The sequence below is a fragment of the Tenrec ecaudatus genome, chromosome 13 (assembly GCF_050624435.1).
Source record: "Tenrec ecaudatus isolate mTenEca1 chromosome 13, mTenEca1.hap1, whole genome shotgun sequence".
In the NCBI taxonomy this organism is placed as follows: Eukaryota; Metazoa; Chordata; class Mammalia; order Afrosoricida; family Tenrecidae; genus Tenrec; species Tenrec ecaudatus.
This window is the reverse complement of record NC_134542.1, coordinates 109,707,345-109,717,120: the sequence shown is the minus strand read 5'-3', so window position 1 is coordinate 109,717,120 and position 9,776 is coordinate 109,707,345. Positions and strand designations below refer to the sequence as shown.

Here is a 9,776-nt window from a genome sequence, read left to right as displayed (position 1 = left end):
AGAAAGTAGACACCTCAACCTTAGCATCAACAATATGCTGAAAGGCCCTGACTCACTAGGATGGCTGGGAGTGAGGGGTGAAGTGAATGCTTGTAAACACCCACGTTATTCAGAGCATGGCAGTCCATTTATTTCAGGAAGCCCGGGGTTTGACATACCAGACCACAATCCAGACAAATGCGCCAGGGAACTGAGCGGATCTGACCACCACAGGGCACAAAGGTAAAAATTCAATTTGAAGTTTCACACAAAAACGAGAGCAATGAATGCTGACATCTCTAAAGAAATCATGTTCCAGGTGGTGAAATCGCAACTACTTCGACAGGCAAGAGTTGAAATTTGCATCCCCTTGCTTATTTCTTCATTCTCACTAAAACATCGATGCAACTCACAGCGATCCAGGACCGCTGGTGGTTTCCAACGGCGGGCTGCGTGGCTCGCAGGCCAAAGCGTAACGCGCAGGGCACGGCCGCGACAAACTACGCAGCTGAGTTAATTTTCCCGGAGATCATTCATGTTCTTTAGCGCCCTTTTGTTTGCTTATTTGCTTTCTGCTGATGTCTGAAGTCTTTACATTTCACTGATCATTAACCACCATTTGAGAATGGAGGAGGCAGAAATGAAAAATTAGGGAAATTAATGCACCCTTGATATGCTTTTTCAGTTCCATTAAAAGTTAGGACACCAAAATGAGGTTCTTCATTAAAACTTTTTATTTTTGTTAACTATTGTTGGTATTATCAGTTATATAGTTAAGTACCATAAGACATGTTACACTGTTAAGCATCAAGTACATAATTATGATTTTCATGAGTTACATTTACCTAGGAAAATATGAGAATCCATTGCTAATTTTCTACATAGTCAAAATGAAGGTAATTGATTTATTTATTATAATTCTCATGTTTGTTCCCTACTCTTTTGTTTTTTTTCTGAATTGCTCTCAGCTGGTTCCTTTAAGTTTTCCTGATAAGAACATTGCTAGAACTACAGTAGATGCCCGAAGCAGGTTTTGCTGTTAATTGATTCAAAGGCCTTGAGCTTTCTTTGCTCTTGATGTAAAAGGCTTTTGTAACATGAGATTAAAATGACCTTTAAAAAGCAATTTTGTCCTGGAAAATAGAAAGAAGTTTCCTATGGATAAAATCCATTATTAATTGACATTGTTTCCATATCTCAGTCTTAAAATTTTCCCTAAGGACAATAAATCAATCCATGAGAGAATAAAGATAAGAAAGATAATATGTATCTCACAGAAAAAAAATGACTTTCCTAAAATGAGTTTGACTTTATAATTTTTATTTTTAAATGTTTTATCAAGAAAATCACCTATTTTTCTTTGAAAGAGAATGGTCAAAAACATTAAGACAGGAAATCCTAGTTAGGTTATGGTACCAACCTGGCCAATAAACACATGTGGGATTAATTGAAGGGCGGAGGCATAAGTGGCTCATTAAGCCTCGCCTTTTTAGTTCTAGGGTCTCTTACTTTGCGATGACAGACCAGGGTGCAGCAGATGCTTTAACCAGTTCCCTGATTTAGCTGGCAAGGTTTACTTCCTGCCAGACATCCCTGAGGAGAAGCCACATGGACCTACCCTGATGCAGCCCTGGGTGCTGGAGCAGCCTTGTGGAGACCCCTACCAGCGCTGAGATGCTTACACATTCACTGACTCGGCTTTCCCCCTGCATTGGCATCATAGTGTGTGTTTTGTGAGATGGAGGAGGAGTTTGTGGATCGATATTGGACATATGGGTTAATGTTGGACTTGTGGGCTTGGACAGCACAGGGTTGGGATGTTTTCATGATGAACACTTATAAAACTCTTTCTTATACATGAGTCTGTGGATTTATTTCTTTAAAGTACCTAGACTAACACATGTATCTCTCACAGAAAAAAACACACAAAAAGAAACAAAATAATGACTTTCCTAAAATGAGTTTGAATTTACAATTTCTTATTTTAAAATATTTTATCAAGAAAATCACCTATTTCTCTTTGAGAGAGAATGGTCAAAAACATTAAGACAGGAAATCCTATGATTTTGGAATATATAATTTGCAAATTTTTTCCAAATTCAAAGTCAACAATTTGGTCTCAAAATTCAGTAACTGAGAAAAACTGCCATATTTTGTTCAATTGTTTTATATTGAGATGAAAGTATCTGAATATTTTCATAAAAAGAAAACAAAAGATGATTGAGTTTTATACAATGTTTACTAGTGTTTTGTTTTTCCTGTCTTAAGAAAACTGTTCTAAAAGTCTGCTATTTCAGATGAAATGGGGTACAATAGACATTGAGTATGAAAATCTAGATTTTACTTTTAATTCTCTGCCTGGCTAAATGGGTAACTAACTCTTCACTTACAGATCATGTGTTGATGCTCACATCACTCTTTCTGGATTCAGTTTCCCCAAGTGGGATCTTTGACTCATTGTGGTGGGTAGTGCTGGCTCCCCTCCAGAGGCTTCCACTGAGACGTTAGTACAGTCATTCAAATTCAGAATCTACCTTGAAAATGCCCTTTGGTTTGACCATATTGGAGATCGAGAATGTATTCCAGGTAATACACCTTCTGGTGAATGGCATCACCACCAGAAGGAATATCGGTGGAGGTGCTCTTCTTGTTCCTGTAGTAAACCTGCCAACTAACGAAGACTGGATGGGTACAATGATTGTGTCCTCAACACACCCTGGGGTGTGCACAGGGCTGGGCAGTATGTCTTTCCATCGACAGCTAACAAAAACAATAACTAATAATGAATGCAATCTCACTTTGGGCCACTTAGCATGAAATAATGAATAAGAAATTAATTTCCATTCATTCTGACCCATAGAAACTGTGTATTCCCAAAGTAGTTAGTTCTGTGCTCGAGAGGGTTTTTTTTTTTTTGAAGTACATAATTGGTTTTTATTTCAAAAGTCTTCTAGAGGAATTAAAATAGTCAACTTTTTGATTAGCAGTGGAGCACATTAGCCATGTTCACCACTAAGGGATGCCCCATACTAGATATGGAAAGTGTAAAGCTTATCTCACATCTGGGATTTGCATATTGGGCACAGACTATTTTGAAGAAATGCATAAACAATATTCATTTTTAAGGGAGACATAAGTTTTGTATCACTGAACTCTGAGTTGAAATGGAAAATATTTATGGAATAATTAAAAGCAAGGATGTTGTAAGATATGTACATGAGTAGATCAGTACAGTCATTTTGGTTGGAGCAGATGTTTATTAGATATACTTATAATACAACCATTGGATTCTAAGAGTAAAAATAAAATGTGTTAAAATACATTATTTCATTAAACAATGATTTACTGGGCACCTTTGCTTACCAATATTGTGCTTGACCTTGGAAATACAGAGAGGAGATAAAAGTTCTCGTTTTCTTTTTAGATGTGGGAAAACAAACGCTATAAGGCAAGATGCTGAGTGAAATAAATGAACAAATGAATGACTAAGGACAATACCCCAAGGGAAAGCAGCAGAGAAGATAAATCGCTCACACGAATAAGAGCATGTGTGACCATGCATAATAAAAATGCCACACAATTTACTGCCTCATAGATTTGGGGACTTGTTAAAGATTATTCACAATAAATCAAAATTGAAGGTCAATACATACTTAATTTTAAATGTGCCTTTAATTTGTATTTGCTATGTAAATAAGAGATCACATGTGTTCCAGCCTCATGCAGGTCATTCACTTGGTGTAGCATGCAGTAAATACGCCCTTTTCAGACAGTCCAACAGAAGGCATAAAGGAACAAAGACCATACATCAGGATCAGATGCCCCATCCAAAGTACAGAAGAATCCAAATATGTAAGCTGCTTTTTAGCAGAAATCAAAAGAAAATATCTTCTAGGAAAGCCTATTCCTTTTCCCACAAAGTCTATGTGGAAAGTATTAGATTGAAATATGTACATACTTCTAAGTGGACCTAGGAGAATAGCTGTCTAAAGAAAGTGCACAATTTAAATGTGTTTGCATGGCTGTTGTTAGGGGCCATCTAGGCAGTTCATAATCATCTCTGTCTACAACAAAAGGAAACGCTGCCAGGCACCACACCATCATCACAATTGCTATGTTCGAACCATTGTTATTACAGCCGCTGTGTCTGTTCATCTCGTGTAGGATCTTACTCATTTTCATCACCCCGCTACTTTATCTAGTATAATGTCCTTCTGCAGGGACTGGACTCTCCAGACAGCATGTCCAAAGTACATGAGATGAAATGCCCTGCCATCTTTGTTTCTAAGGAGCATTGCGGTTGTACTTCTTTCAAGGTAGACCTGTTTGTCCCCTGATGGTCAATAGCACTCTCCATATTGCTGAACAACATCATATGTCAACTGCATTCATTCTTTGGTCTTCCTTATTCAATGTCCATCTTTCACATGCATATGAGGCCATTGAAAATAAAATGGCTTGGGTCACACTCCCCCTGGTTCTTCAAGTAAGCTCCCTGTTTTTCAAAAAGGGAGGTCTTAAAGAGGTCTTGTGCAGTACGTTTACCAAATGTAATGTGTCCATGGATCACTTGACTGCTGCTTCTGAGAGCATTGTTTGTGGATTCTAGCAAGATGAAATCCTTGACAACAATCTTTTCTCCATTTATTACAACGTTACTGAGGTAGTTAGCTTATTGTGCCCACCTGGCTGAGAAACACATGTGGGGTTAATTGAAGGGCGGAGGGATAAATGGCTCAGGGAGCCTCGTCTGTCTAGTTCTCAGGTCTCTTGCTTTCTAATGGTCGGAACAGGGTGCAGCTGCCTTAGCCAGTTCCTTGAGTCAGCTGGCAAGGTTTACTTCCTGCAAGACATCTCCGAGGAGAAGCCACATGGACCTACGCCGATGCAGCCCTGGGTGCTGGAGCAGCCGTGTGGAGACCCCTGCCAGCGCTGAGATGCTTACATATTCACTGAGTTGGTTTTCTGCCTACAGTTGGCATCATTGTGTCTGCTTTGTGAGATGGAGGAGGACTTCATGGCTTGATGTTGGACATACGGGTTAATGGGTTAAGGTTGGACTTGTGGGCTTCGAAAGCACTGGGTTGGGATGTTTTCTTGATGCACACATAACCTTTATATAAAACTCTCTCTTATACATGAGTTTCTGTGGATTTGTTTCTTTAAAGTACCTAGACTAACACAGTTAACTACTGATCTATTTATGAGGACTTTTATTTTTTTGCATTGAGTGTATCTATATTAAGAGCTGCAAATTTGATCTTCATCCATACTTGCTTCAAGTCCTCCTCAGTTTCTGCAAGCAAGGTTGTAATACCCGCATATCACAGTTTATTAATAAAGCTTCTTCCAGTCCTGAGAGCACATTCTCCTTCATACAATCCAGGTTCTCCAATTATTTGATTATCATACAGAATAAATATGGCGAGAAGACAAAAGCTTTACACACGCATTTCGGGAATTTGAAAAGCTCAATATTTGTTCCCTTGCTCTGTTCTCACAACTACTTCTTGATCCATGTACAGGTTGCACATGAGCACCAGGAAGTGTTCTGGAATTCCATTCTTCTCAATGTTATCCATAGTTTACTATGGTCTACACACTGGAATGCACCAGCATAGTCAATAAAACATGACTTATATCTTTCTGGTATTTCTTTTTTTCAGACAAGACTTATCTCACATTGGCTGCTTTTAGGGTGGGCATTATCAGACAATAATCATACACTGAATTTTTGGAGTTAATGAAGAACAGGTGTATGATTATTGTCTGATAATACAGTATGTATTTATATATACTATATATTATATATAGTATGAGCATACTATATATTTATATATTATGAATATACATATATATATTTTAAATGATAGCTCTAAATATTTTGCCCATAGTTGAAATACTCTGGATATCTCTCATCAAAGTCATCTCAGACTGGTATTCTTCCCCAACTCTTGCCCCTGGATTCACAAATAGAATATGTGATCAGCGAAACCTAGTACAATTCATAATATGATAAATATAATGAGGTTGGACAATTCTCATTTTTCACTTGAAACATGTCAAAGAATTATGTAGACCATAAACATTATTTCTTTAGTGTTTACTATAACCATATAAGAAATGCACGGCATTTACATTTAGCAGTACTTCTTGCACAGTGGTATATTGGTGACATGGAAAAGTTTTAAAGATACAGGCCATTTACTTTTTATAGCCACGGTTTATAGAATCCTTCAAAAAGATAGCTTGAGATTCCAAAAGGATCGACTTATTGTGGACATTCATGAGGCTAAGGCAATCGCTTCAAAACTCCTTAATATATAAGGTTCATTTTAACTTGGAGATAAATATGAGAAAGAATGATGAGATCTCACTTCTGAGATGAAAATAAATTATGTTTGGACAAATTCACCTTTCACAGCACATTAGGGGCCATGCCAGCAGGCCACAGATGCCCACCCCATGAGCAGCCTGACAGGGCATGAGGAGGGGAATGGGGAATGCAGTCTTGCATTCAAAGTATAACTTAATAACTAAGTGATACTCATACACCTAGTTGGAGATTTCAAATTTAATAAAAGGAAAATCATTTGTATTTTTATAGACTTATACATCTTATTTTTCTATGTCCAGATTAGTGATAATTGATTTAATCTTTCTATCTAACTATAATCTATTTAAAAATTCTAGCTCATATTTAATATTATAGCAACTGCTCTGAGAAAGAACACAAAACTGAGATTTGGAATACCGAAACAGGAGAGTTAAGAGTTCATAGAAAGACCGGTGAATTTTCTGTCTAATGGAAAATTTTAAAATACAGACACTATTAAATGGAAGCTTTGACTGTTATTAATTCCTCTACTGATTTAGAAGAAAAATTGAATTCACATATGCTCATATTCAATCTTTAAGCACTGTCACCAAATGTTTCTTACCCATTGTCTGGTTTCATTATAGTTCCTATGACATGCACAGTGTGAGAAAGATATGAATTATTCTTAAAAATGACCATGGGAGCATAAGTCTCAATGCCTTAGAACTCATGGATCACTTGCTATTTGTCCATATTAAGAACTTTGCTATAACTCTTATAACCCAGGTCATCAAGTTAAAACTAATATTAACAAAATGGATTATAATCCTTTAGAGGGTTTACAACAAAGCTACAGTTATTTTTAAATAAACAATTATTATGCAGTTTCTTTAATAGCTAATTTTATAATATTTTCAGCTTATGTACAGAGGAAGAAAATAGACATAAAGAAACAAAATTACTTTTTCCCGTGAAGACACTTTTGTATATTTCTATCTTCTCATTGTCAACTCTTTGCAGATAATAAATCCACCTTCTCAATACCACATTGATATCTGTCTTTTCTTAGAATTACTCTGTATGTGGTTACTCCTCCTACTGAGCTCTACACGTGAGTGGCCAGAGGGACTATTTATTGAAGTCTATTTCTTGGTGCTGACACAGTGTCTGAAACAGCAAAGTTTGTGGTTCAGCAAATTACTTGTTAGGAGTCTTCTAGCCATTGCATTTGTGATTCCATTCAATACGCTTTTGTTGTTTTGCTTTGCCCCTGATGGGTCTGGGTGAGCGATGGTTGAGAAGAAGCTCAGGAGATTACGGTAATTCAGTGGTGAGTGATTTCCCCCCACCTTTGCTCCATGTTTTCCTGTCCCTTTCCTCTCCCTACCTTTGGCTCATCCCTAACCTGATGTCGTCTCCTTTAGTGTAAAAACCATTTCTGAATTTCTTTATTTTCCTTTATAATACTGGTGCCTTCAAATATTTATCTTCAAAAGATTAATGGACTTTGTTAAGCATAAAGCATAAAGTCTGTCCCTGCCTTCAGATGTTTTTAATGATGCATAATCCTCCATTGTTTGAATGTGCCAGAGTTTGTTTATTCAATGCTCTATGGTGGGATGTTTTTACTGTTTCTTTTTGCTTTCACTGAAATTGCTTCAGTAAATATAGCTGTGTGGTGAGTAATTATTAACAGAGCTAATTGTAATCATAAACGCATGACACTTTAATAAGGGGATCGGTTAATTCTGTCATCTTCTTTTGGTGTAGAATAAGTCACCCCAGCAGCAGAAGGGCCTATCTCGCTCCCTTCTATAAAGAAGAGCCAGGAGAGGCAGATGCCCTTTTGCAAGGAAGATTTCCGCAGGCCTCAACCCAGGGCTATAAAGTTGTGTTATCAGAGACCAAAGTGTAGTAGGGGGGGGGGGGCGTCGTGTAGAACCAAGATTCCAAACACAAGACAAAGCCATCCGCTTTCTGGCCTAGAGAAGAAACAAAGTTATGTAACTTTGGACAGGAAGCTTGCTTGTAGAGTCAGGTGCCTGCAGCCACTTAATTAGGGAGCTAGGTCTGCTGATCCACAGACTTTGACCTGATAGACTTCAGGCTTAGCCTTCTGGGAGTGGGGTCCTGTAGGTCATTTATTGGCAGTGCTAGACAGCTTTGTAAACAATGTCTGAGCAGAGCAAAGGGTGGGGGGTTTCCTGTCTAAGAAGTTAAAGGCCAGAGAGGGTCGCTTGAGTTTCAGAGGAATTGGCCTTGGGTGGTTGTGGAGTTTGATGACCCTACTCCGGGCATCTCAGTGAAATCTGAGGAGGTTAAATGCAACCTTCAGACAGTTCTCTTCAGAGAGCCTCAATACATACTTGAAGAATAAGTGAACGAATGAACAACAAGCAGTTTAAGTAGAAAGGAAAATTATGTAAAATGTCTAATGATTTGACAAAATATTTGAGAGACTAGCCCTGATCCTGTGATATTCCCAGCATGGTTCCTAATTCATTAACATACTCTATGATTGATTACATTTGTAAGGTAGCCAAGTCAGGTGGCAGGGACAGTGTGCTCATGGGTATGAGAAAAGTCTTAGTCATAATATTCTTCCTCTTTGAGCTTGCGTTCTAAGAAGATAACCAGTTTAGAATATCTCACTATTTAATAAAGGCCTATTTCAAATTTGAGCAAATACAATTTTACATGGAAATACAGAGCAAAGTTAATTTTATTTTTCACTTAAAAAATCCTTATTGAGATTGCTTTGGGAGTTCATGATACAGAAGCTGGAGAGGCTTCAAAGACTCATTAGTAGAGAATTGTGTTTGATGATATCATAAAATGTGAGGCTAGAGAAATGAACGTCAAGATTTAATGAAAGAAAGATAATTATACAATTATTTTATAACAATTATATGTTGACTTGTGGTTGTTACATAATATCATGTCAAATTGAGGCTATTAAGAGTGAAGGGCTAGAGTCTAGCCTATAAATCAGGTCACACCCTGATGATCCTTCCTTGTGGGCATGGCATTCTTATGAGGATTCTGGGAACTTCCTCTCTCTCTCTGCTTCACTTTCCTACTTTTGAGACACTTAGAGAGCTGGAGACCCGTGCCAGCGCGAAGCTGCTTTCACTGCCATTGGATCCTAAAGACTTTTCATCCACTGGCCAGTGATCTTTCTGCATTTGGCATCATTGCATGTGCTGTGTGAGTTTGTAGAGGAATCTATGAACTAATATCAGATGTATGGGCTAATATTGGATTTATGGACTTGCTCTGGGCTGGGATGTCTTCTTAATATACAACCACTTTGATATAAAGCTCTTTCTTATACATACATGATTGTCTGTGGATTTCTTTCTCAAGTCCACCCAGTCTAACACACAAAGTTAAGTGAATCACTTGTTATGGTTCTTCTATCCATGGTTTTGTAACGCCCATCTAAGGGTTGGGTTGGATCATTCAAATAGGGAGTGTG

The 9,776-nt window shown here is 37.8% G+C and overlaps 1 protein-coding gene across 1 annotated transcript in view; it reads right to left on the bottom strand.

Moving 5' to 3' along the window:
- Window positions 1-9,776, bottom strand: part of LRP1B (LDL receptor related protein 1B) — a 1,653,255-nt gene that overhangs the window by 738,841 nt on the left and 904,638 nt on the right. The gene's annotated exons all lie outside the window — the stretch shown is intronic.